General features: G+C 44.0%; 1 protein-coding gene across 2 annotated transcripts in view; it reads left to right on the top strand.

The window, feature by feature from the left end:
* LOC308198050 (nuclear pore complex protein Nup153-like) overlaps window positions 1-13202 on the top strand; it is a 34578-nt gene extending 21376 nt beyond the window's left edge. Inside the window, exons 11-13 of one of the 2 annotated variants that reach the window (XM_080599587.1) lie at window positions 271-4901; window positions 5416-5569; window positions 10335-13202. The gene's annotated coding sequence lies outside the window, so the exon portion shown is untranslated. Of the gene's footprint in view, window positions 1-270; window positions 4902-5415; window positions 5570-9612 lie in introns of both variants that reach the window. The other variant, XM_080599586.1, reaches the window with a different exon arrangement.
* The last annotated feature ends 14583 nt before the right edge of the window (window positions 13203-27785 follow it).

Raw genomic sequence — 27785 nt, 5'->3', positions numbered from 1 at the left:
GAGTTTGCCGTTCTTCAGCTTCCTGGCTTGCTTTTCCGTGCATTTAGACCTAAGTAGCATCTCCAGCTTTTCCTCTCAGTTTCTGGAATTTGGTTTTGAAGATATTGTCCTATACCCACTTGGAAACTTCCCTGTGTTTTATTATTACTTTTATCTGCAAAATAACTCAAACATCAGGTTTTTCGACGTCACTGCGGGACTTCTGTTGGGTAGTGAATTCAGGTAGTTGTTGCTCTTAAATATAAACCTTTAATTCTTTTGAAAATACAGATACAACCAGCAAGTACTGTTAGCAGTCCTGAGTTCGCGTTTTCATCTCCAGTTGTGAAATCTACTGAGGCAGAAGTGCTACCTACGTCTTCTGTAAGTAAAATAATAAAGGAGCTTGACTTTTTTTCTTAGGCATTTAGTAGGCTGTTGCAGAACACTAAAGCAGAATCTGCCTTGATGGAGAAAAGTATGTAGGCTTCTGGCTTATAGTTTGTCATTCAGCATGCGTGCTACAAATGTGAAGAGCAGCTTTCAGATTTGGTTTTGTGTGTGCATTCGATTGAAGTTCCTGTGGCTTGAGAATCTGAAAAACCTCTCTTGTTCATAGCAGATTGGGTTTACATTTAGTGTTCCCGTTGTAAAATCGGCAGAACTTTCTGGACCCAGTGGTACTCCAGTGACGCCCTTTCTTACCCTAGGTAACTGAAACTGTAGCACTTCAGATCTGAAGTGCTGATTTTCCTTTTTTTCTTTATTAAATCTTCAATCTGTCCTGTCTGCGCATGCTAGCAATTCCAGGCAGTGTTGGACTTCTGCAGTATTTTTCCAGTGACAGATCTGCTTTTATAATTTTTTTTTGTTTTGTTGCTTTTTGTTTTGCTTGTAATCATAAAGCATTGCAAAGTAAGTAGAATTTGTGAAGATTCTTATGTGAGAAGCATGAAAGCTGGAAATTCTTGTTTCTAACAAAAGTGAGTATAATCTGCTCTAACTAGGTCACATTGTGAAAGCTGTTTTTGTTTTCTTTTGTTTCAAAAGACACCACCACCTCAACCAACATCAACACACAGAAAGAGGAGGTCAAAGATTTTGCTGGTTTTCCCTTCACCACTGCCCACGTCTTAAAGGAAGGAAGCGTCTTAGACGTTCTAAAAAATCCTGGAGAGATAATGAACTCCTTTTAAAAAGATGCTGCAAAAAATACGCTAGCATTTTTTATTAAAAAAAAAACCAACACACGACTTATGGTTAATAGAGTATCTGCTATAAATATGAATGTAGGAGAGCATTACATTAAGCGCTGCGTTTGTTAGGGTGCATCTGCCCCCTTCTATTCTAAGTGGTGTTTGTTGCTGGAAGTAAAACTGCAAGATGAAAAGCAGATGGGTTGCATCTCCTTTACGTGTTAGGATGTAATTGTAAATGAGGTACTAAGAGAATTAGCCAGATAATCGGTGTTTCATTTTAAGTAAATACAATTTGTGGAATTGAAAAGGAAATGTTTGTAAAGCTCAACACTCCTGTCCCACCTTCAGCCCAGGTGAAGAAAGAATAGGAAAGAGCTTCAGTTCCAAATACATGGCGAAAGCTGCGAATCTTTGGGCCTTAGCTTACAATGGCTCCTGTGGATTAAAATTTAAACTGCAAACAGAAATGGAGTGTTTTACGTTAAAAACCCTTTTCTGAATTTTGTTTTTAAGCAATTGCAATTGTTTTCAACAGTTTCATAAAGTGTGTCTGTGGAAAAGATATCTTTTAAGAAAAAGGGCTTTATTGAATTTGATCTTTTCCCAAAAGTCTTCTTCTAACTTACATACTTGTTAAGAAGGCAGCACATTTCTCTGTTGGAAAGAGCTAAGTGAGAGAAAATACATTGTGCGTTTTGTTTAAGGAAAGACCTCTGAGTGAAGTGACATTCACTTTCTTTATCGGTTTAAAAGAAGCAGAATCTAAATCCACATTGTTCAAAGACTTCATTTTTGACTAAAAAAAACCCAACAAACAAACCACAAAACAACTATGTTCAAGGTAGATTTACAAGCAACTTGAGCTGCTGTTTAAGATGCATTTCCTTTAGTCTTTCTGTATTAGTAGCTTGTCTTTCCTGTTAAAATTGCCACCTTTTAAATAAGGAGTTGTCCTGTGTCCGATGCATTTTGAAAAAGATTATAGAAAATTAGACAGTTGTTCAATTGTCTTGAGTTTTTATTATTTAATTAATATTCAGCATCTGTGGGAAAATACCGCATGGATTGCTGCTCCGAGTACAAACTTCTGTACAGTTACTGGAGTAGATTTGAGTCATCTGCTACGGAAGGAGGAGCTTTAGAAATTTGATTCGATTGGGCATCGCGTCTTAATCAAATTGTATTATTTCCATTCCACGTTGGACTGTCAGATTTCAGTCAGCTACTGTCTGTTTGTACTTGTATCGACCAGTGAAAATGTTGATTTAAAGCTTGCTTGGAAACAAAGAGTTAAATGAAGCTTTAACGAAATGTTCTGTTGTGACCCAGTGCAGCAGATGAAATTTCATCCGTTTAGATAAGATTTCTGGGGACTTCCTGTTGCGCTCGGTCTGAATGTCTAGTTGTAACCATTGGCACCTGAGCTGAAATTTTTGCCCTCTAGTAAAGTCACTTAGTTACATGTAGTGAGGTGCCGCGCTAACAGGAAGACTTTTTTTTCTTGCTTCCTAGACTTTGGATTGTTGAAAACACGCTCTTCTACGTCTGCACAACCTACAACAAGCACAGTGGTTTATACTAGGCCTGCAATAACAACTTTTTCTGCAGGTAAAGAGACTTCTAAACAAGCATCGTACTGGCAATCTGATACATGTGACCCTTTTCTGCAAAACAAAGACATAAAGGACAAATGTGTAACTTGTCAAGCTACTAAAGCGTCAACAGTTGAGAGTATGAAACAGACAGTAAGTTCAAGTCAATGCGACACCTCAAAGCCAGCAGCGCCCCCAGCAGGGATGCTGGGCTTTGGAGACAAATTCAAAACAGTACCTGGAACGTGGGATTGTGATACATGTCTTGTCCAAAACAAACCGGAAGCTACAAAATGTATAGCATGTGAGACACCAAAACCTGGAACGGGAGTAATGCCTGCTCTGACATGACCAGTGGTCACAGACAGCTCGGTGACAGTGACATCCTCCTCGAGCAGCACTGACACAACAGCCACTCTGGGCTTTGAAGACAAATTTAAGAAGGCGAAAGGCTCTTGGGACTGTGGAATATGCCTTGTACCAAATAAGACGGAAGATAACAAATGTGTAGCCTGTCAGTCTGAGAAACCAGGTATGGTCCTTTTTTTCCTGTTGTTTCCATCCTAGCCTCTGTGAATCTTGTACAGAATAAAAGTACGTTGCATATATGGAATATTTTAAGCAACACGATTCCCAGGTACGGTTGATGGGTTAGCGGCTGTCTGCAGGATTGGTTTACAGGCACTTCAGAGGTCTCAGCCCAGGTTCCAGCCTGTCGCATAAATTGAACTGATTGTGAAATGTATTAGTACGGAGCTGGATCAATGCAGATACCCCCGGCTTTGCAGCTGGTGAGGGAAGATGGCTGAAGTGGGTGACTTAATTTAAAAACAACATAGTGATTTTTTACTGGCGAAAATGAGAACTCCATAGAAAGAGTTAAAAATGACTGCGTTTTTCTCTTTCAAAAAATAAGTAAAAAAAATTACAGAATGTGTCCAAAATGCCTCTACTCACCGTTTGTATGTAATTGAGGGGAGATGTGAAGCCAGATTTCAAGACAGTGTAGTCTTAACTAGTCTTAAGCTAAAGCAGAGAGATGCCTATGAAGGTCAGTGGTAGGCTTCAAGAAAGCGAGTGACCCGCTGGGTAACTTCTTCAGGGCAGTACTGGGTTGTTTCCCATTGTGTGTGACCGTAATTGATTTTGAGCGTGGTTGTATTGTTTTTAAAATACGATTCTAATTCTAACTTTGACTCTAAATGTCATTTAACATGCCATTACATCGAAAAACACCTGTGCAAATATATCGTGGAAGAAACAAATTAAGATGGACTAGACCGGGCTTTTGTAATCATCCTGTGCGGTAAGACTGAAATTTCCTGAGGTAAGATAATGGATTTCAGACAGAGTTGATTCTCTTGGACTTCCAACCTCTGAGCGGTCAGTCGGCATCTTTGTCTGAGGCTCTTGCCATTGCAAGGAGGAATTTTGGAAATGAGGGGTTTACTGTGACCATGGTGCAGTGAATTGCACGGTTACGTTGCACTTGTCAGGAGGAAGAGCGATGCAAGTAATACTAGGATAAAAGTTTTCTGCGTGTGCTGTGGAAGGGAAGAGCCATTCTTGTCTTTCCGGTTTTGAATTTGAAGCGTTATCTTCTGCTTCTCTCTTAAAAGGCACCTTTTTTTTAAAAGGCACCTGTCAGGCCTCTTTATGGAGGTTACACTGTGGTCAACAGCAGCAGAAGCTTGTGTGCTGAACAGAGTTGTGTGTTGTTTGGAAGCTTTGAGTTCCACTCTGGTTTTTTTGTTTGTTTCTTTGTTTCTTTGTGGGTTTTTGGTGGCTTTTATTTTTTTCAGGGGCGGGGGGGGGGGGGAGTTGCGGAGTAATTTTGAACATTTCTGTGGGATTTGACAAATCAAATTTAAAAGTTAATGTTCATTTTATAGTTCATGTTCAAACAGGATGGTTAACTGTCTTGTTTGTCTCACAGAGGGTCCAACACCTGTGACAAGTAGCAGTGCATCTGCATTTTCTGCTCCTTCTGGAGAATTTCTGGATTTAGACAAATTCAAGAAGCCCGAAGGAAGCTGGGATTGGGAGACCTGCTTGGTTCAAAACAAAGCAGAGGCCACGAAGTGTGTAGCCTGTGAAAGTGCAAAGCCAAGCACCAAAGCAGAGCTCAGAGGTAATACTTAATGATTAAAACGAGGATGCATATTCTGTGATTTATTTTTTGGTTTGCTCTGATTTTTTTTATTTTCTTACCTGTTAAGCACAATTATTTTTTCCTTTGAGGTGTGGCAAAATTATTCGTTTTTCCTGTAGGAATATTGCCTAGATAACATCTGTTTCCACACTTTTCCCCAAGAATAAGTTTATCCTTTTTAGAGAAAAGCTTTCATTAATGACGTGCTTGTTCTTTACATGCCCTACACGTTGTTCATTTGGAGTTCAGACTAAAAACATGATCTTTCAAAGAAGTTCGTATACTTTTTAAAGCCAGGTGGTGGGCAGAAAACACAGTTGTGAAAAGTTTTATGTAAAGAGGAAGCATGGGGTTTTCTTGTTTGTTTTACTGTTTGGTGGGTTGTTTGTTAAACAGTTTTGACTGGAAAGATCAGGACTAGAATGTAGTTCAAACCTTCACGTACTGCAGATACACCGTGGGTTACGGACTTGACATTCACTTATTTCTGCAGGTTTTGGTGCTGCGGCTGCGTCCACAAAATGCTGCCTTGCCATCATTTACATTCGGTGTTCACTCAGAGTGTTCAGGTGCAGAGTCTGCAGCTGCCTCACAGTTTATTTTGGGAAGGACAGAAGAGAAGCAGTACTTGCAAACCAGTACTTCAGGTAAACAGAGTATCTTTTGTCTTCACTTGTGCGCTTATGTCCATCAAGTAAGACCTCTGAAACCATACTAGAAAAAATCTGCGGGATTTGATATGTTCATGTACTAGAGCTTTAGAAAAAGTTTAATTCCTATATGCAGCGTGTCTTCTGTCCTGGTTATTGATACGTACGCAATTAGTAGCAATCCCTTTTTTGATCTCAACACTAGGTTTAGACAAAAAATTGCGACACCTTAAGGAACCTGTCCTGCATCTCATACAAGCACAGAAGTTGTAGTGTCTCAATGCTAGCAGTACAGTTGGTGGTAAAATCTTTAGTAGGGTGAAATAGAGGCCTCACACTTTTCAGAGAAAAAAAGAGATGAGAGAGAGTATCTTATTCCCACGTACTTGCAACTATGCTGCAGAGTGTACTGCTGTTACTCTAGTGCTACAAAGGTCCAAAAATCACTGAACAGTTATTAGCCAGTTTTGTATTCCTTTAATTTGTTGAAAGACTGCAGTAGAGGATTGAAGTTTTTATTGAGGATCACTGTGTGGAAAAATTCTGATTGTTAAATGTCATTTGTATGACTTAAGAACCACATTTTAGAGTACAGAATTCAGTATTAATTCCAGAAGGGGTAAGGGGAAGGACATTAGCTAGTAATCCCGAACAAAAGCAGTGTATAGAGCTATACTGATTTTAATCGCAGTATTCTTACAGTTGGTCTGTTACTGAACAGATATGTTTTGGGGAGATATGGTGGCCAGGGAGGCGTGTGTGTTTGTGTGCTTCCTCTTCTAGTTAAGGTTCTGGGGTTTGGTTTAGTCAGGAAAATTCGATGAGGCACCTTGTGTAAAAGGAAATGTTAACCAGCATTTTTCAACACGGTGTAGTCCCTTAAAAGTGTCATAGATGAAAAGAGGCCATAACCGCTGGGGGAAAAAGTTAGTGGGAAACTGAGAGCAGGATCACATTCAGTAGTGAGAGAGCAGCAGCCTAGGGAAAGCTGATGAATGACTGTAACAGATAGTTCTATTTTAAGTGTAAAACAACACTCAGTACTTTATAATGGTGGTCTTACCAGAGGGTTCTTCTCCATGGCTCCTAAAAGCACGTCTTGAAGGCATTCGAGTGCAGTGAACTTAAGCTGTAAGAGTTGGGCTGGTAAGCTTGGCCTGATTTGAAGCTGTAGGCACGGGGCTATAATTTCTGAACAGGCTACAAAAGAAACTGTACCACTGTGCTTTTCAGTGCTCCGTTTAGCAAAGCCATCAAATTGTTGCAGGCAATTGATGTTGTTCTTCTAAGAGCACCTGAAAGATATTTTTGTTTGAAGAGTTCAGAGGTACCGGTTAATACTGGTTCAGATAATTACAGCCAGCTCTTGGTGTTTGTGACCAATAAAGTTTGTGGCTCCAAAAGGAGTGGGTTAGTGCTAACTGATTAACTGCTGTATATGCAGAAATATGGAATCTGATTACTTACGCAGAGAGCACTTAAAATGTATTGTTTTGCTGGCTCTCAGTGAGTTGCATCTTAATGCTACCAAGGAATAAGCTTTTTGCTTCTGGCCCAAGTTTTTTAATTTGGTGAAAGCCTTTTCTGTGCACGTGCACATGCCAGAGAGGTTGCTTAAGTAATAGAAGCTATAGTAGCTGCTATCTTCTGTTTTTTGTAGAAGACAGAAATTGAATTCATTAGCTTTGTAACTGTTATGCATACTAGAATTGGTTTTCTCCCTTTTGAAAATAGTAGAGGGTATGCCTATGTCAGATTTGGTGAGCAAGGTGATCAGATGAGGGCACTGCAAGACTGCCAGAACGCACCAGGCCTGGGGGGAAAAGGAATCCGGCTGAGCATAGGAATTTCTAAAAGGTAACCAAGGAGTTGTGCATTGATACAATTATTCTAAATAATCAGATTCTTGTAGCTCTGCCTTTGGAAAGTCTGTGGCCCTTGCTCTAGTGGCTGTACACAGGATGCAGTCTACAAAACCAGAAATGCAGAAGTCCTATGTTTTGACTCCCTGGATTCATCAACCTGCTTCAGGATGGCTGGGGGAATCCAACTGTTAAGTCTAGCCAGACAGCGCAACTTGGGCTTAGCTGCCATTGTAACCAGCCTTGTTTCTCAACAGCAGCAAAGCTGAATGCATTGGTAAATATTTTCAGGTTTGGGCCTGCATAAGGTAGAAGGGACAACAAGTGGTTTTATATGCTAGGGAGTTCTTGTTCTTAGAGCTTTCCCTCTAGTTTGAGAGAAGCACATAACTAGTTTTACAGTGGGTTGACAGGAAAGAAGTGGGGGGAAAAATGGGAACGCAGGGAGAAAGCCAAAGGCGTTATTACTAGAACAGGTTTAGAATGCTATTCTTTGCTTTTCATGAGCTTAGGGCAATGGGGAGTTTAAAGCTTAGCACTTCCTGAGAGGGTTTCTTACTCTACCGGCTCAGTTCTATCACTTATTTAAGGCAATTCAGGTCTCTGAACGGTTAAAGAATTGACACCAAATTTGATGAACTTTGATCCAGGATACTGACAAAACAGGACTTCATATAAACAATTTCAGTATGTTCATGAGGTTAGCTTGTGTGTTCTGTTAAATAGTAAAAAATGACACTTCTGTTTCTGTTTACCTAGCATAATTCTGCAAATGTTGCCTCCTTCTGCTTTAGAATGGAAATGCTCTTCTCCAAGAGAGCACTGTCCAAACTTCTTTGCCAAAATTTTTTGATTAAATTAATATTGTTTTATTTTGAAAACAAGAATAAGCCACAAACATGTTTTCTTGCTTCGGCTATCCAGAAGAACGTCAACAGTATTTTCAGATTTTCCTTCCCTACACAACTGTATGTAGGAAGAGTGCAGTTGGAAGCAGAAGACCTAAGATGATGTATCTTCTGTTTGTTTACTACAGTAACAAGACAATGGATTACCTCTTTATTAGAACTTGTGTAGCTTTGCAGTATTGAAACAAATGTAGGTATTAAAATACACATCAGTAATACGTTTCTGAATGGCTGAGTACCGTGCTCTCTTAGCATTGAAATACCCAGCCATTGGATTAGTTTGTCCCTCATGTTTGCTGAGTTTGGAAGCTATTTCAGAATGCCTTCAGCTTGTATTCTTCCCCAAAAGCATAGAACTCACTTCTCTGCATCCCCAATTCAAGTGAGAGAAACTGGGCACTGCAGACACAGGAGGTCTGCCTGTACAGAATCAGTGAAGACAAGTCTAAACAGCGGATTTTTTTGAATATGCAGCTGGGTTATCTGAATGTTCTTTATGCAGTGTACCTCAGTTTTAGTACAGATAGCACTTGTCTTGGTTCTTGTCATTAGTCTGAAGCTGCCCCTGAGAAAATCTTGAAAGGGAAAGTAGTGAAAGCTAATCAGCTGGCCCTTTCTTCTTAAGAACCAGCGTATTTTGTAATTCTCCCACTAATAATAAGGCGTCATGCTGGAGAATCGCGATTGTGTTGTTAAGCAAGACTGACTTCACCTGAGCGGTATAGTTGGCAGCTGTTGAATGTTTAATGGACTTTAAACAAACAAAAAAACTGAGCAGGTGGAGGTAGACATGGCAAACTGACAGGCAGCGTCAGATGCTTCTTTGAAATGGATAATCTGACTCCATTCACTTCTTTCTGGAAATAAGATCTAGTAATTAACCAAACAAAAGATAGAAGGGTTAAGACTGCATCTTTAAAGCAGCTGTGCTTGATAAATGTCTCTGGTCTTAAATCAATCTTTAGCAAAGCACAGAGACTTAGCAGCAGCTTGCTTATGCCAACGCTAAAAATACTTGATGTGTACAGGTAACCATGTCAAGGCTCTGGAGTTAATCCATGAGAACAATTCCTTCTGGTATTGGCAAAGGTGAGGATGCTTGCTTCTATAGAAATGAGGTTTTGAGCTGTGACTTAAGCTGTCACTTAGGTGACTGTTTAGGAAAGCTTCCTTTTAAGCTTTGAAGTATGTAAGCTAACAAATTGTTTAAGTTCAGAACTGGGTTTACAGTTTCTTGTTCTCTGACTGTATGCAACTCCTCATGTTTCAGACTGAAAGCAGAATTGCAGCGGTACCAGTCATACAACTATAATGATTATTACCAAGATTACCAGAACTACTATTCGCAGAGGAGTTACGATGCTTACGCTGACTACAACTACAGCTCCTATGCTCCCTATGACAGCATGCAAGCTGTTGGAGACTGCTCTTTAGGAGATTCTTTAATGGCTCCAGCTGTTTTTGAGGTAAAGATAGTGCACGCTTGCTGTAAAGAAAATATTTCACAGATAATATGTTGTACAGATTTGTGTGAATCAGCAAAAAGAATCCGAAGTTGAAAACATGCTTTCTGCTTAGTGTGAAGTTAAAAGAGCAGATTCCATTCAGAGGTGTTTGTATTTAAGTGCTTAAATAGTAAATCCATAGAATTAGTGATTTATACACCATTATTTGTTCACGCATACCAAAGAATGGTTTTGACAGCATAATTGCGTACGCTTCTTCTGTTCCTGTTCTTCTGATTTGCTTTGCTTAAAGCAAATTAAACAGTTGTTGTAAGTGGTCTTATCGTGGTCAATGTATTAGTTGTGACCTCCGGAAGTCCCTTCCAACCTGTACTGTAATATTGGCTTTCTTCTTAAAATAAATAGATAAAATGCCATCTATCCTTGTAGTTGTAGGAAGAAGGAATGGGTTGAGACTGCAGCACTTTGAATCTGTGATGCTTTCTGAAATGAGTTATGATTAAACTTAGCCTTTTCTGTCTTTCAGGAATCTTCAGTTATGACTGCAATCGGTGATGACCTAATTACTGACGGTAATAAGGGTTCTGTCATTGTCGCTTGAGTTTAGCCATCCTTGTGCCTTTTAACAATACAAGCCAACCTCTACTGGATGAAGAACATCTTGAAAATTCAGCTGAGGTCAAACCTCTGTGGGGTTGATCTGCATTCAGCTGGGGTTTTAAAGCTGATACAGCATACACTGACCGCATCAAGTAAAACGGGACACTGTCAATGCTTCGCAGCAGGTTTCTTGTACCTGTGCCTTCATTCCCATTTGAAAATGGTCTAAGACAGAATTTTGTTCTTTGTATTGGTTCCGCTAAACAGATTTTGTATTAGAAACTCAGTAATATGCAAAAGCTTTGTTCTCCACCCTGAGGTAAAAGCTTATGTTGCAGATTCCAAAAGGAGGATTCAGCTTGCACTTACAAATACGGTACAAAACATATTTGTGTCCTGGAAGGTTTGCAAAGTTCCTCACGTGGAGGCATTTTGTGTTAGTGTTTAGAAACTATCCTATGTAACGTGTATTGCCGTAGAAGTGAATTAAATGACTCTTGGGAGGGTTTCATGGCTGATTATCCTTAAACGTTATCTTTACTATCTTAAACATTGTCTTTGTCTTTATCTTGAAAGACAATTCTAGTCCCAGCCTTCTAATATACAAATTCCCAAAAGTTGGAGCTGTGAGGCTCAAAATTTTAGAGGACTAAATACCTCACTAAAATTAGTAGATCTAATAGCTTATTACACTTAGCTTAAAATACATTTTGTTAGCTATTTCACATGAAGTTTTTTTGTGCGCATGCCTCAGATTTGATACTTGGACTTACCAGGCTTTTATTTTCAGATCCACAGCTCTACTTGGATGTTGATGAAATGAACAGACAATTCACGGAGACAAGCGAAGAACTCTACGATTCACTCATGAATTGTCACTGGCAACCTCTGGATACGGTCACTTCTGAAATCCCCTCTGCTATTTAAGTGTCTTCTAGAGCATGACAGTTAGGACCAAAGTGCTAAAACTACATTTCTTCTACATTATTCTAGCTCATAAGTTTTAAAGCACAATGATAGGTTGGGGTTTTTTTGCTATGCTTTTGACAGTTTCTGTAATCTTTTTGTTCATCACTCTCTTCTTGGAGCATCATGAAGTCATGTAAATATTCGAGAAATGTAAAGAGGTAAATGGGGTCTTATCTTAAAGATAAGACTTGCCTGTGTAAATAAAAAATTTGTTTCTGCAAACCTGCCAGCAAGGGATTTTACTTGTACCTGTGTGCAGCACGTTCTCTTCCGGCTTATGGAATTTAACAAGGTAGTAAGGGTATTTCATCTGTCTTTATTTTTATATGGGCATTAGGACACAAGCAAAATCTAGCTTCCCCTTGTTTTCCTGGTTCCTTAGGTAAGCGACAAGCCAAGCCTTTCATGTGCTTGCTTAGACTGGAAGTATGTATGGGAGACACTCACAGGCCTTGCTATGGAAACACCTGTGCCCACTTTTTCCTGCAGGCTGCTGGCTCTAACTGTACTACTGATACATGCTAGGTCAGCTAAAATTGGCTTATAAATAGGGTATGTTAAGCATATGGAAGTGTAGACTTCAACTGCCATAGCTACAAACATCCCGTGGAATGAGGATGATGTCTGCTGGCACTCTCTGCATCAGCATTCAGTTTTCCCTTGCCCTTCTTACTGTTAGACTTCTCAGCTGACGCTTTACAGCGAAGAAATTGCTACAACATAATCCGTGTTCTTAAACCTAAAAAAAAAAAATCTTGGAGAAAACAACTTGCTGGTTTTCCCTCCTTGCTGGCAAGGAGAAAAATAGTCCACCAGGAACAACAAAAAAATCCTAGTAACAGCTCCTTAAGTTATACCCTCTGCTACCCTCTCTGATTGCTCTGGTCTTCCTTCATTCGTGGTAATGAAGTTTTTAAAGCTCTGGTAGAAGGATGACAGCACTCAAGTCAAAGGAGATGAGAGCAATGAGGAAAGCTTTGCTTTAAGCTAGAGCAGTCTTGCGAGTTGCTGCCTTTATGCTGTTCTTATCTTGAAGGGTACAGAGTCTTTTCCAGTCATAGGGACTCCATAACCCTATGAGTATGGAGAAATAGTTGCTAATTAACAGTGTGTATAATAAGTAAGTGAGGCTGGAAACAAAAGAATATTCCTCCAAGAAAAAAAAGGAAGCAGAAATTACTGTACTTAATAGCTGGGGAAGCTGTTAAAGCTAGTTGACACAGTTCTGGTACTGCCGTGTGTGTTTTGGGGGCAACATAAACCATAATTGCTGTGATGGCAGGTAAGAATCCAATTCTTTTTTATGGCTTAGTGTAGTCAGTGAAAGCAGTGGTCCTAAGCTGCATGCTGTTCTTAAATGTAATGCAAATTCTCTTTTGTGACTCCTCAGTACTTCCAGGTTACTTGTAGCTGATCACCAGCAACTGCTTCTGTTAGCTATTAGCTGTTGGGTTTTTGCTAGGAATACTTTCAGTCCTGAATTGAAATGATGACATCCTGAAACAGAAGAGGCTCTTGGAGTATTGTAGGAAGCACATTCTTCCTGGTTCTAGTGCAGGTGTACACGTAGGAGGAGGCAGAAGGCAAAGAACCTCACATAGGTGGAGGGGGTGAGGTGGCATCACAGTTAGAGCTGTTGCAGTTAACTCTTCCCAAAGCATGAAAGCAACGTGGCTGGGAACAGGGATTTGTTGGGTTGCTTCTTTGTGTGAGCCAGGGAGTCTTTTGAGGGGCAGATTAATAAGAATATGACACAAGGTAGAGGTGCAATAGATGAAGCAAAGAATCTGGGTGGGAAAAGGGTTGCTTGTACGTGTCTATGGAATTGTTTCAGGGGACTGAGCTGGGGCAAATTCAAGATAATAGATGCAGCCTCCTTGAATTTGGATGGCAGTGCTGAAGCTTCAAAACCTTACAAGGTTTGATGCCACTTCAATTGCAGTGCATAGCTGTGGTACTTGAGCTCAGAAGTGCAAACTGCACAGGATTTTTTTATCTATTTTCTTCAATGTGAGCAGCAAAACATCTTCCAGGAATGTGCCTGGGTGCTACGCTGCTTTGACACGGCTTGCTTTGCATCACCAAACACAGTAGTTAGGTTGCATCGAGTACTTTGTGGAAACATTCATTGTGTTGTCACCCAGAAATGGGATGCTACAGATATGTATTGGCCCGGCAGTATCAGTGCTGGTTTTTGGCCTTTGAGAGGTTGGTCCATAACATGTGACCTGTGTAACGAGAGGCCCACATAGATTGGTGACTTCATTAAGTCTGATACTGTGGTGGTGTGTGACCCAAGGCCCTGAACGTCAGAAAATCAGGCTGTGGCCACCTATTTTATGCAGACTTTGCCTATTAACAAGGTCTCTACACTGTACGTTAGAGACGTGCGCCTCCTTTTCCGGACTAGATAGCGAAAATACCAGTTTTGTAGTTCAGTGAATGAGATTGGTTGGGCTGTTTGTTCTCCAGAGCTGAAAAATGTTGGGAGTGTATTCTCTTGGAGTCCACAGAAATGAAAATGATGAGAGGAAGAGAACGTTGGTTGCAGCCCGCGTGCTGCTGTTATAAAGTAGTTCTCTGATGTCTTTTTCCCTCTGCTGAGACTTATCAGCCTATCGTCCTTTCCTGTTAGGAGCGCATACCTGGCTTGGGATGGTGTGCGCAGGGCAGATTCTTTACCGTAAGAGCACAGTGAATGCCAGACTTCTTCCTGTACTGCCGTGTTAACCGTGAGTCACAAATTCAGGAAGCAGTGATTGCATCGGAACTGCTAGAATGCTTTGCGGAGTCTTTTTACTGGGTAAACTTCACAGCTGCAGTTACAACTTCCAGCCTGTGTTAGCTGAACACATTGTACTGGTGCCCGCCATCAGTTTGACAAAGATGGGATTGCAGTAGGAACTTGCTTTTTTCCTTCTTTTTAATTAAACAAGTCTTTGAAGCAACTTTTCCAACACCGCCATACTTCACTTCTTCCAGTTATTTTCTGTTTTACTTAGCTGAAATGTTTTTTTTTCTTCCAAGCTTGAGGAAGTTTTCTACAAGAATGTCCCGTAATGATTTCATAAACTCTTTTCGTTGTACCTAGCTGCAACAGAGAATGCTTTTATTCAAAAACCTGCTGGTTTTCTTTTCCAAGAAGTAGTGGGGTTTTTCCTATCTCTTCACTGATGGGAAAGGCTGTAGGACAGTAGCTTGAGGGGCTGCTAATGCTGTCATCAGTGAGCCGGGAAAAGGCAGGAGTCCGAAACGGGTAAAAAGTACTTAAAAGGATACCAAAAGAGTAAACGGTACTTAAGCCGTGGATGTTTCTTTTTGCAGGGATGCTCTGGACCAACCGCTTCTTTCTAGCGCCACCTCAAAGTAACTTGCAGATAGAACTCACAGGGAAGGTTGATCAAATGGTGATGATCGCTGTCATTCTGCTGGACACGCAGATACTTGCCTTTCGTTTTGGCTCATTTTTAATACCAATTAACTTCAGTGCCTCGCGTTAATAGACACCGTTTGACTGCATCGGCAAATGTTTCTGAGTCGTGAGTGTCGTTAAAGGCCTGTCACCTGTTGTGGTTTAACCCGGCTGGCAGCTAAACACCACACAGCCGTTCGCTCACCCTCCCCCCTCCCTCTCTGGGATGGGGGAGAGAAACGGGAAAGTGAAGCCGGTGAGTTGAGATAAAGACAGTTTATTAAGACAGGAATATAATAATAGTAATAATAGTGATAATGGTAATAGTATTAATAATAATAATGTGTAAGAAAACAAGTGATGCACAATGCAATTGCTCACCACCCGCTGACCGATGCCCAGCCTATCCCCTAGCAGCCGGCCCCCCACCCCAGCCAGCCACCCCTATGTATTGTTTAGCATGACGCCAGATGGTATGGAATACCCCTTTGGCCAGTTTGGGTCAGCTGTCCTGGGTCTGTCCCCTCCCAGCTCCTGCTGCACCCCCAGCCTGCTCGCTGGCAGGACAGAGCGAGAAGCCGAAAAGTCCTTGGCCTGGTGTAAACACTGCTCTGCAACAATTAAAACATCAGCATGTTATCAGCGCTCTTCTCATCCTAATCCAAAACATAGCACCCTACCAGCTACTATGAGGGAAAATTAACTCTGTCCTAACTGGAACCAGGACAAACTGCTTCAGCACTTTTGATCTTTTACAAACTCAGCTAAATTATTTAAGTTCTACTTTGGGCACCGTGTTCCTTCATCAGCCAGGATTTTGTGGATAGAGTTGAGTCTTCTTATCACGCGAGGCCAATAAAACAACTGAGTAATTTAAACCTTTGTGGCTGCTCCCACCCCCAACACTTTCCCATTCCCATGACGACTTCTCATCCCCCAAATGACTTCTCACCCCCAGGTCTCACTCGGGGACCCACCACCCGCAGCCGCTCCCCATCAGGAGCAGACATCCCCAAACCAATTGGCGACGCGGGCAGCGGCAGAGGGCTGCGTTCAGCCCCCACCCCCCCCCCACCCCCCCCCGCTGACCGATGCAGGAAATAAGTGCAGGCAGAGGCTTTGCAGGGTGGAACAGTTTGTAATTTATTCCCGGGGTAATTAATTGTGGCTGCCACCCCCAGCCCGTCCCCAGGTGAGGCCCGGCCGCCTGCTCAGGCGGGGGGCCCGGCCTGCCGGCCCGTGCGGTCTCCGGCCCCCGGCTCCTCCTGCCTGACCCTATGCAGCCAGGACGTGTCCCCGACGTCGTCGTCCTGCTGGGACCTTGGCAGTCTGCGCCCCACCTGCCCCGCGTGCCAGGAGAAGCTCCTGACGAGCTCTCCTGCCATGGAGGGGCTGCGCTCCCTGCGCCGGGGCGAGACGCTGCGGGAGCGGTAGCTGGAGGGGCTCGTCTGGCGCTGCTGCTGCTGCTGCCGCTGCCCCAGCCGTGCGTTGCGCTGGAACCTCCTGCGTGGTCGTCGGGCCAGGCGCACGATGCCAATGATGTGCCCGCGGCACAGCGGGCAGGTGTCTCTTTCGGCAGCCCAGACGTGGACACACTCCAGGCAGAAGATGTGCCTGCAGGGGTCGATGCGAGCCGCGCTGGACATGCGCTCCAAACAGATGGGGCACGTCTCCTCCTCGGGGGCCTCCTCTGGCTGCCGCCGTGGCCGCCAGCTCATGATGCCTGTGGCCGCCGCAACGTGGAGCTGGTTTTCGTCTGGGGGAGGCTGCCCTGGTGCCAGGCACTTAGCAGCAGCCTGGGGTCTTCAGCACCCCCCGGGTCGCCGGCAGGACCTCGATGCCTTGCGTGTCGCTGTCTGGATCTCGACGCTTGGCGTGACACCAGCAGGACTACTGCAGATAGGAGCAGGAAGAAAACATTGCAGCAGCAAAGAGACATCAGCTTTCTAGGTTCAACCAATTGTCTAGAGTACTGTAGCGGTAACTGTTCTGTGTATGGATTGCAGACATTGCCGTTAGAATGGCAAATCTGCTTGTGGTAGGTTATACATGGCAAGACCGCGCTTAGGACAGATGAGGCAGATAGATGTCTATAGATTTGAGAACATTACCGAAGGACCTCGATGGCTCGGGTGCAACAGCAATGGCTTCGCGTGTGCCTCTCGGCACACCTCCGCCTCTCTCTTTCCTTCCAGCCTTAGGACCTCGAGCTTTCGATACCGCCAGCTGGACTGGCCGCAGGCGCGCCGCTCAGGGCATTTATAGCCAGCCACCTCTTGTGAGGCAATAGGGTGACATCACCAGGGTCTCGGGGTGCCCCTGTTGGCAGCACTGACAGAGATCACCTGACTGTTGCGAGAAAATGCTGATGTGAGATGGCTGCTCCATGCTGACAGAAGCCAAGCAAGGAGAGCGGTATTAGGCTAATTAAGAAAAGCCATCTCGGAAGAGACCGAACCCAAGAGTGGGCCAAGGAGTGGGCCCTAAGGTATCAAGAATAAAGTGTCACTTCAAATACGTTCAAATACGTGAGACTCCCATCAAGTCAGTGCTTGATGGGCACCCCTAATACCGCTCTCCTTGCTTGGCTTCTGTCAGCATGGAGCAGCCATCTCACATCAGCATTTTCTCGCAACAGTCAGGTGATCTCTGTCAGTGCTGCCAACAGGGGCACCCCGAGACCCTGGTGATGTCACCCTATTGCCTCACAAGAGGTGGCTGGCTATAAATGCCCTGAGCGGCGCGCCTGCGGCCAGTCCAGCTGGCGGTATCGAAAGCTCGAGGTCCTAAGGCTGGAAGGAAAGAGAGAGGCGGAGGTGTGCCGAGAGGCACACGCGAAGCCATTGCTGTTGCACCCGAGCCATCGAGGTCCTTCGGTAATGTTCTCAAATCTATAGACATCTATCTTCCTCATCTGTCCTAAGCGCGGTCTTGCCATGTATAACCTACCACAAGCAGATTTGCCATTCTAACGGCAATGTCTGCAATCCATACACAGAACAGTTACCGCTACAGTACTCTAGACAATTGGTTGAACCTAGAAAGCTGATGTCTCTTTGCTGCTGCAATGTTTTCTTCCTGCTCCTATCTGCAGTAGTCCTGCTGGTGTCACGCCAAGCGTCGAGATCCAGACAGCGACACGCAAGGCATCGAGGTCCTGCCGGCGACCCGGGGGGTGCTGAAGACCCCAGGCTGCTGCTAAGTGCCTGGCACCAGGGCAGCCTCCCCCAGACGAAAACCAGCTCCACGTTGCGGCGGCCACAGGCATCATGAGCTGGCGGCCACGGCGGCAGCCAGAGGAGGCCCCCGAGGAGGAGACGTGCCCCATCTGTTTGGAGCGCATGTCCAGCGCGGCTCGCATCGACCCCTGCAGGCACATCTTCTGCCTGGAGTGTGTCCACGTCTGGGCTGCCGAAAGAGACACCTGCCCGCTGTGCCGCGGGCACATCATTGGCATCGTGCGCCTGGCCCGACGACCACGCAGGAGGTTCCAGCGCAACGCACGGCTGGGGCAGCGGCAGCAGCAGCAGCAGCGCCAGACGAGCCCCTCCAGCTACCGCTCCCGCAGCGTCTCGCCCCGGCGCAGGGAGCGCAGCCCCTCCATGGCAGGAGAGCTCGTCAGGAGCTTCTCCTGGCACGCGGGGCAGGTGGGGCGCAGACTGCCAAGGTCCCAGCAGGACGACGACGTCGGGGACACGTCCTGGCTGCATAGGGTCAGGCAGGAGGAGCCGGGGGCCGGAGACCGCACGGGCCGGCAGGCCGGGCCCCCCGCCTGAGCAGGCGGCCGGGCCTCACCTGGGGACGGGCTGGGGGTGGCAGCCACAATTAATTACCCCGGGAATAAATTACAAACTGTTCCACCCTGCAAAGCCTCTGCCTGCACTTATTTCCTGCATCGGTCAGCGGGGGGGGGTGGGGGGGGGTGGGGGCTGAACGCAGCCCTCTGCCGCTGCCCGCGTCGCCAATTGGTTTGGGGATGTCTGCTCCTGATGGGGAGCGGCTGCGGGTGGTGGGTCCCCGAGTGAGACCTGGGGGTGAGAAGTCATTTGGGGGATGAGAAGTCGTCATGGGAATGGGAAAGTGTTGGGGGTGGGAGCAGCCACAAAGGTTTAAATTACTCAGTTGTTTTATTGGCCTCGCGTGATAAGAAGACTCAACTCTATCCACAAAATCCTGGCTGATGAAGGAACACGGTGCCCAAAGTAGAACTTAAATAATTTAGCTGAGTTTGTAAAAGATCAAAAGTGCTGAAGCAGTTTGTCCTGGTTCCAGTTAGGACAGAGTTAATTTTCCCTCATAGTAGCTGGTAGGGTGCTATGTTTTGGATTAGGATGAGAAGAGCGCTGATAACATGCTGATGTTTTAATTGTTGCAGAGCAGTGTTTACACCAGGCCAAGGACTTTTCGGCTTCTCGCTCTGTCCTGCCAGCGAGCAGGCTGGGGGTGCAGCAGGAGCTGGGAGGGGACAGACCCAGGACAGCTGACCCAAACTGGCCAAAGGGGTATTCCATACCATCTGGCGTCATGCTAAACAATACATAGGGGTGGCTGGCTGGGGTGGGGGGCCGGCTGCTAGGGGATAGGCTGGGCATCGGTCAGCGGGTGGTGAGCAATTGCATTGTGCATCACTTGTTTTCTTACACATTATTATTATTAATACTATTACCATTATGTAAGAAATGGTCCAGCAATTCGTGCCACTAAGGGGTTTTGAAGGGTTAACATTGAGGCCTGGGTTTAGGCGAGAAGAGAACAAAGGGATTTCTTCGGAGAAAAACTGCTGACTTTGCACGAATGTGCAGTAACTTCTGACAGCCGGCCAAGAGACCACTAGATAAGGAGGAAGAATATGAGCCTCCCTGTCCGAGCGGCCCCCGAGAAACTAACAGAGACTGATAAGCAGGCGCACCTGGGAGGACTTCGGATTCGGGAAACCAATTATAATAACCCTGCCTCTTCTAGAAGTAGTAATGAATATGTATTAGCCTAGGAGCATAAAAACCAACTGCCTTACGTAACAGGTGTGCGTCCCGGTGGAGCAGAGACTCCCGGCGCACCCAGCGCTGTTTGCTTGCCTCTATTCGTTTAATAAATTGTAAACTCTGATTGTAATCCTATTTGGGACTCAGTCATTTATAACAATTGGGGGCTCGTCCGGGATGGTCTTGGTTCCTGAATTCTGACTTGATCTAGGAGGGGCGCCCCCACCATTTGGTGGCTCCTGTTCGAGTCAGGTCAGGGCTAATGCCATCCTGAACCTGAATAAGGGCAAGCAAAGATTTAGATTTTTTTATGAGCTCCCTTTGCCGGCTGCAGCACTATATTTTGCCCGTAATTCTGCGCGCGAAGATCCGAACGAAGACGACGGAGTCGTAAGTATTTAAGGCGTATACCGTTCGGTTGGGTGGGTTTCGGTTGCCTGTGTGTGTGAGAGTGTGACTGAGACGGAACGTAGTTCCGAAGCGATTGTGGAGGTCTTCTAACCGCGGTTCCAATCTCCCGCGAGGGACTTGGCCGGTGAAGGACCGAAGCGATTCCTATAGGATTCGTGGGTGGGTGATAGGTCCTAAACCCCCTGCAAGACACTCTCACTAAGGCAACCAAGGGCTGTAGGAATTGCCACAGTAAAATTCCTAGATGGGTCAGACAAAATTGAAGACCCGGGACCAGAGAAAAGGGAGCAAATTACCAGACATACCACCAGAAAGTCCATTAGGGATAATGATTAGAAATTGGAACGATAGGGGCCCCAGAAAAGGAAAAAAGTAAATTAAAAATGGTTCAGTATTGTATGACAGAATGGCCGAAGGAGCCTTTAAGACCACATGTCTTTTGGCCCGTTTTCGGATCCTTTGAAGACTGGGTTTGCCAGGCCTTAAATATACATGTTAATTCAAAGGAACCTTTTAGCCAGGAGGAAAGTGATTATGCAGGATTATGGATCAGGATCTCACGTCCTTTTCCAGCCTCAATATTTACACTAAAAGCAGACGAGAAGTTTGACGAAGAAGAGAACAAAAAAATAAAAAATAAAAAAAAAAGGAAAAAGAAAAAGATGATGAATGGGAGTCATTGGATAACCTACCACCTCTATATCCTAACAATCCACCCCCGGTGGTGCATCTTGTAATCCTGTTTTGTTCTTAAATGTTTTGACTGTGTCAAGGAGGAAGGTGGGAGCATTATCTAAGTAACAGTTTAGAAGTTTGGGTATATTCGCGGTGGTGTTCGGTCAGTTTCCCAAGTATCGGGGGAGCGGGGCTGACTGATTATCAAAGTGGTAGAACGGAGAGTCACTTCTTTGGTGGTTCGGGCCTGAGCCCTGGGAATTTGGTAAGAAGGGGGAGAGCGAATTTATTTAGGCCTCAGTACCTTTTTAAACCCCCATCTTGACGGATACACAGGAGTGATTCCTTGTTTTGTGTAGGCTTACTAACAAAGTGCATGAGAAAAATTAGCATTTGGCTTGAAATTCGGTCTTATTGAAATGTAAATTTTGTGGAAAAGGTGTTATTGTTTGTCTAGAAGACAGAAGGCTGAGTGCTTCAGGTGTTTTTCCGAAGTCCTGCGGATTTATGATTGGAATGGGGCTCATTAATAATCTGAAATAGTAAAGTTTGTATGTGGAAAGAAGAGTTTAATCCCAGAGAATTGGGACATTTGGGAAGAAGATTAGGAAAAGATAGTAAAAACCTGCAATAAAAAGGTTTGCGTGGAAATTGAAACAAGGGACAGTAACTAATATAAATAAATAAAAGGGAATGGGAAATCAAGGAAAAGGGGAAAATCCAAAAAAAAAAAGACGTCCTAAAAAAGAAAAAGCCTCCTTGGGTGCATATTGGCACATTGGAAGGATATTGTTAGAAATGGGGGCACAGAAAGCAAGAGGACTTTCACTAAGTATTGCAATCAATGGTGGCCACTATATAAACTAAATGGCCACTTTATGGATCAATCGACTATAACAGTGTCTTGCAATTAATGTTTTTGAGGAGAGAAGGAAAATAGGATGAAATGTTGTATAGTGATATGTTGTTTCAGCATGTTGGAGGGAAAAGGTTTGGAATTAAGTTGGCCCCTGACTGAGCCTTTGGTGTTGGCATTAGAAAAGTACGGGCTGGAGAAAGATAAAGGAAGTGTTAAAAGGGTTGTTGAAGGTGTTAAAGGTTGTGTGGCATGTAGTATTTAACAGAGCTGTTTGAAGTTGAATGAGCAGGGAAAGAGGATGTAGGAATGTTAATAGTTCCGTCTCAACCCGAGGCTGAGATCTCTAAATCGCGGGTGTGAGCCCTCTGGGGCAGGGGGACCGTGATGGGTCCGAGAGAGTTGTCGTGGAAACAGAAAAGCAGCTAACTCTTGAAACAACCTGAGTTCCTGTGTGAGCTCAGATTGCCAATGGGACCGCTCAGGGAACTTTCAACGATTGCATTCTCCTGACCGACCCCCTCACTGAGACCCTAATCACCCCGGAAATTATGTAAATACTAAAATCTGGTTAAATTGGCTATTGGGAATTGAGAATCTGTTCCAACAAGGTCCAAAAGAAACCCCTATGGAATTTATGGAATTTTTGAATTTCTGGACCAACTTTGAAATGCAATGAAAAAAAAAAAAAAAAAGGACCTGGCTTAAAAAAAAAAAAAAAAAAAAAAAAAAAAAGAGAGAGAGGCAACTGGCTAGCCTCTTTCCAGGGCAATCAGCCCCTGATATCAGAAAGAAATTGTCTTAGGCTGCAGGACAAACTTACAACAGTCAGGAATGATGGGGACCTGGGGCATCTACCCTAGCAGGTCCACTAGTTGAAATAAAGCTAGGAAACGAAGACAGAGGCTTGAATTTTTTGTTGGTTATGGGAGCTTCTTTCTCTGTGTTAATTAGGCTGTAAATGTAATAGGAGCAACATATTCAGTTAAATAGTTTAAAAGGACGATTAGGAACTAAGACAACTACAATAATTGGAGCCACAGGGAAAGAGGAGGAATGGTCATTCTTACAACCCCTTGATTTGCGTTTTGGGGGTAAGGAACTAACCCATGAATTTTAGTATGTACCAGAATGCCCGATGCCACTCTTGGGACGGGATCTATTAGCCAAATTAGATGCAACAATAACCTTTGAGGATGGAGAATTAATAATGAAGGTACCTGAGTCCAAAGTAGGCCAAATCCTAATGATCAAAGATAAACCCTTTGTTAATATTCCAAGAGAAGTAGAAAATGCAGTTATAGCAACAGTACGGGAAACAGATGTACCAGGGAAGTCGAAACTGGCACAACTGGTAAAGGTGGAATTAAAGGAAGGAGCCAAACCTGTTTGAATCAAACAATATCCACTTAAGATAGAAGCTAGGCACGGGAATGGTGAAAATTATTGACAAATTTCTCAAATATCAGATTCTGGAAGAATGTAAATCGGAATACAATACTCCAATTTTTCCAGTAAAGAAGCCGAATGGCGAGTATAGATCTGTACAAGATCTTAGAGCAAAAAATGAAATAACAAAGGATATTCACCCGGTAGTAGCTAATCCTTAAACATTGTTAACATCTGTGAAAGAGAAATATAAATGGTTTACCGTGATAGATTTAAAGGATGCCTTCTTTTGCATACCTCTTGATAAAGATAGTAGAAAATTATTTGCCTTCAAATGGGAAAACGTATTGAAGTTTTTGGACCACATATGGTAACAACCGTTTTGGAACAAAGGGGGGGGGGGCACTGGTTATCACCCAGCCGGATGATGAAATATCAGGCAATCCTAACTGAACAAGATGACATAACCTTGAAAACGACTAACCTGTTATATCCAGCAGTATTTCTAGGAACCGTTCCAGAAGAAGGACCGTTGGAACACAATTGTGTGGAAATAATCGAACATACGCCAGCCACAAAGATTTGAAGGATGTACCCCTTGAAAGGTATTCAGTGGGAATACCACACTCCGTGGCACCCACAAAGCTTAGGGAAAGTAGAAAGGATGAATCAAACAATAAAACAACAATTGGCTAAGTTAATGATCGAGACACAGCTGCCCTGGACGAAATGCTTACCATTGGCACTTTTAAACATAAGAACTAAACCACACAGTGAGACTGGATTATCATCATATGAAATGTTATATGGTATGCCTTATTCTCAAGGGATGCCCCTAGGGAACAATGTAGTTGAGGATCATAGTATCCAGAAATACATAATTACCATTGGAAGGAGATTACAGGAGATAAGAGAAATTGGGATGATGACTCAGACACCACCTTTAGGATTTGCTATTCATAAAATACAACCAGGAGACAAGGTCTTAATAAAAACCTGGAGAGAAGAATCATTGAACCCCCGATGGGAGGGACTGTACCTTGTTTTACTTACTACTGAAACAGCTGTGAGAACAGCAGAAAGGGGTTGGACCCACGCATCCAGAATAAAAGGACCAATAACTACCGAAGCCTGGAGGGTTGAGTCCACTCCTGGGGAACTGAAACTGAGACTAAAGAGGAACTGATATCCCAGCAATGAGGTTCTGCATGAATTAAGGGCACTGGATAAAGAGGACAAGGCTGAAGGGAGGAAAGGGAGAAGGCAAGACCGGGGTAGGACCCTCCACTGCGGCGTGTATGGTCTACCGAGGGAGGCAACCCCTATGGGTATTGACCGCCGAGTGAGGGTGCCTCGACCGGACTTCTCCCACACCAAGATCAGTTTGTCCTGAGAAAAATAACATGAGAACCTTTTAAACCCATAATAAAATTGTGATTAGTTTTTCCAGGAGCTGGATCACCCTGAAGGGTTGAATGGTAACACAAGCTCTGAAAGCGGGCCCAACCCCATGATTGAAGGCGCTTCCCACACTCTCAAGATTGGACGGCGAAAAAGGCTTATAATACGACAGGTCGCCAAAGAGAACTGAATTGTGACTGTAAGTGGAAACCCAACGTGGGAGCTTGGAAGCGTGCATATACGAGTACAAACGGGGCAGACATTGTAACAGGACCACTCGGTAACAAGGACACTGTGTATTATCACGCCCCAAAGGGTAAAGATGGATGGGATGGTCATTTTCCAAACGGGACGTGGGCCCTAAAGGGACATTATTGGGTGTGTGGCAAATATGCTTACAAGAGGCTACCCGGAAACTGGTCGGGAATATGCTATGTGGGGTACATAAGACCCTTGTTCTTTTTATTGTCACAAACACAAGGAAATCATTTAGGAATAAGATTATATGATGACCTGAACAGAGTAAAACGATCTATTGATACTTCCTTAGCCGGGGATAGTGCCCAAAAATGGGGAAAGGATGAATGGCCTCCTGAAAGAATCATACAGCATTATGGGCCAGCTACCTGGAACCCGAATGAGTTGGTATCAGGAGCCCGAGATCCTATTTATAATTTGAACCGAATAATTAGGTCGCAAGCTATCCTCGAAGTTGTAACCAATCAAACAGTGACGACCTTGGATCTTCTGGATGATCAATCCACTCAGATGAGGAATGCTATCTTTCAACGTAGAATGGTCATAGACTATTTACTAGCAGAAGAAGGGGGAGTGTGTGGAAAACTGAACGATTCTAATTGTTGTTTACAAATTGATGATAATGGAAAAGTGGTTAAGCAGATAACAAAGGAAATTAGGAAGCTAGCCCACGTCCCAGTACAAACTTGGAAGGGTATGGATTGGGATTTCTTTTCATGGTTGCCTGGTGAACCATGGGTTAAAAGGATGCTGTTTTTATTTTTATGTGGTATAGTGACATTATTGTTTATACCTTGTATGATACCTTGCTTTACGTTGTTGATACGGCGAGTAATAAATAGCACCCAATTTGTGATGACTTCAGTGGAGAGAAAAGGTGACGTGTCGATAATGATGCTTAAGAAGTGGACACCCCGAGAACTGACTGATGAAATCCAATTGTTACTGACAAAGGTTGAAGGAGAGACACGAATTGATGATTAAAAAAAAAAAAAAGGGAGGAATTGTAAGAAATGGTCCAGCAATTCGTGCCACTAAGGGGTTTTGAAGGGTTAACATTGAGGCCTGGGTTTAGGCGAGAAGAGAACAAAGGGATTTCTTCGGAGAAAAACTGCTGACTTTGCACGAATGTGCAGTAACTTCTGACAGCCGGCCAAGAGACCACTAGATAAGGAGGAAGAATATGAGCCTCCCTGTCCGAGCGGCCCCCGAGAAACTAACAGAGACTGATAAGCAGGCGCACCTGGGAGGACTTCGGATTCGGGAAACCAATTATAATAACCCTGCCTCTTCTAGAAGTAGTAATGAATATGTATTAGCCTAGGAGCATAAAAACAAACTGCCTTACGTAACAGGTGTGCGTCCCGGTGGAGCAGAGACTCCCGGCGCACCCAGCGCTGTTTGCTTGCCTCTATTCGTTTAATAAATTGTAAACTCTGATTGTAATCCTATTTGGGACTCAGTCATTTATAACAATTATCACTATTATTACTATTATTGTTATTATTATATTCCTGTCTTAATAAACTGTCTTTATCTCAACTCACCGGCTTCACTTTCCCGTTTCTCTCCCCCATCCCAGAGAGGGAGGGGGGAGGGTGAGCGAACGGCTGTGTGGTGTTTAGCTGCCAGCCGGGTTAAACCACAACAGGTGACAGGCCTTTAACGACACTCACGACTCAGAAACATTTGCCGATGCAGTCAAACGGTGTCTATTAACGCGAGGCACTGAAGTTAATTGGTATTAAAAATGAGCCAAAACGAAAGGCAAGTATCTGCGTGTCCAGCAGAATGACAGCGATCATCACCATTTGATCAACCTTCCCTGTGAGTTCTATCTGCAAGTTACTTTGAGGTGGCGCTAGAAAGAAGCGGTTGGTCCAGAGCACCCCTGCAAAAAGAAACATCCACGGCTTAAGTACCGTTTACTCTTTTGGTATCCTTTTAAGTACTTTTTACCCGTTTCGGACTCCTGCCTTTTCCCGGCTCACTGATGACAGCATTAGCAGCCCCTCAAGCTACTGTCCTACAGCCTTTCCCATCAGTGAAGAGATAGGAAAAACCCCACTACTTCTTGGAGAAGAAAACCAGCAGGTTTTTGAATAAAAGCATTCTCTGTTGCAGCTAGGTACAACGAAAAGAGTTTATGAAATCATTACGGGACATTCTTGTAGAAAACTTCCTCAAGCTTGGAAGAAAAAAAAACATTTCAGCTAAGTAAAACAGAAAATAACTGGAAGAAGTGAAGTATGGCGGTGTTGGAAAAGTTGCTTCAAAGACTTGTTTAATTAAAAAGAAGGAAAAAAGCAAGTTCCTACTGCAATCCCATCTTTGTCAAACTGATGGCGGGCACCAGTACAATGTGTTCAGCTAACACAGGCTGGAAGTTGTAACTGCAGCTGTGAAGTTTACCCAGTAAAAAGACTCCGCAAAGCATTCTAGCAGTTCCGATGCAATCACTGCTTCCTGAATTTGTGACTCACGGTTAACACGGCAGTACAGGAAGAAGTCTGGCATTCACTGTGCTCTTACGGTAAAGAATCTGCCCTGCGCACACCATCCCAAGCCAGGTATGCGCTCCTAACAGGAAAGGACGATAGGCTGATAAGTCTCAGCAGAGGGAAAAAGACATCAGAGAACTACTTTATAACAGCAGCACGCGGGCTGCAACCAACGTTCTCTTCCTCTCATCATTTTCATTTCTGTGGACTCCAAGAGAATACACTCCCAACATTTTTCAGCTCTGGAGAACAAACAGCCCAACCAATCTCATTCACTGAACTACAAAACTGGTATTTTCGCTATCTAGTCCGGAAAAGGAGGCGCACGTCTCTAACGTACAGTGTAGAGACCTTGTTAATAGGCAAAGTCTGCATAAAATAGGTGGCCACAGCCTGATTTTCTGACGTTCAGGGCCTTGGGTCACACACCACCACAGCATCAGACTTAATGAAGTCACCAATCTATGTGGGCCCCTCATTACACAGGTCACATGTTATGGACCAACCTCTCAAAGGCCAAAAA

This window comes from Anser brachyrhynchus (assembly GCF_964034855.1).
Source record: "Anser brachyrhynchus genome assembly, chromosome: 7".
Classification (NCBI taxonomy): Eukaryota; Metazoa; Chordata; class Aves; order Anseriformes; family Anatidae; genus Anser; species Anser brachyrhynchus.
Note: the sequence above shows the minus strand (reverse complement) of the source record. Positions and strands in the feature narration are given on the sequence as shown.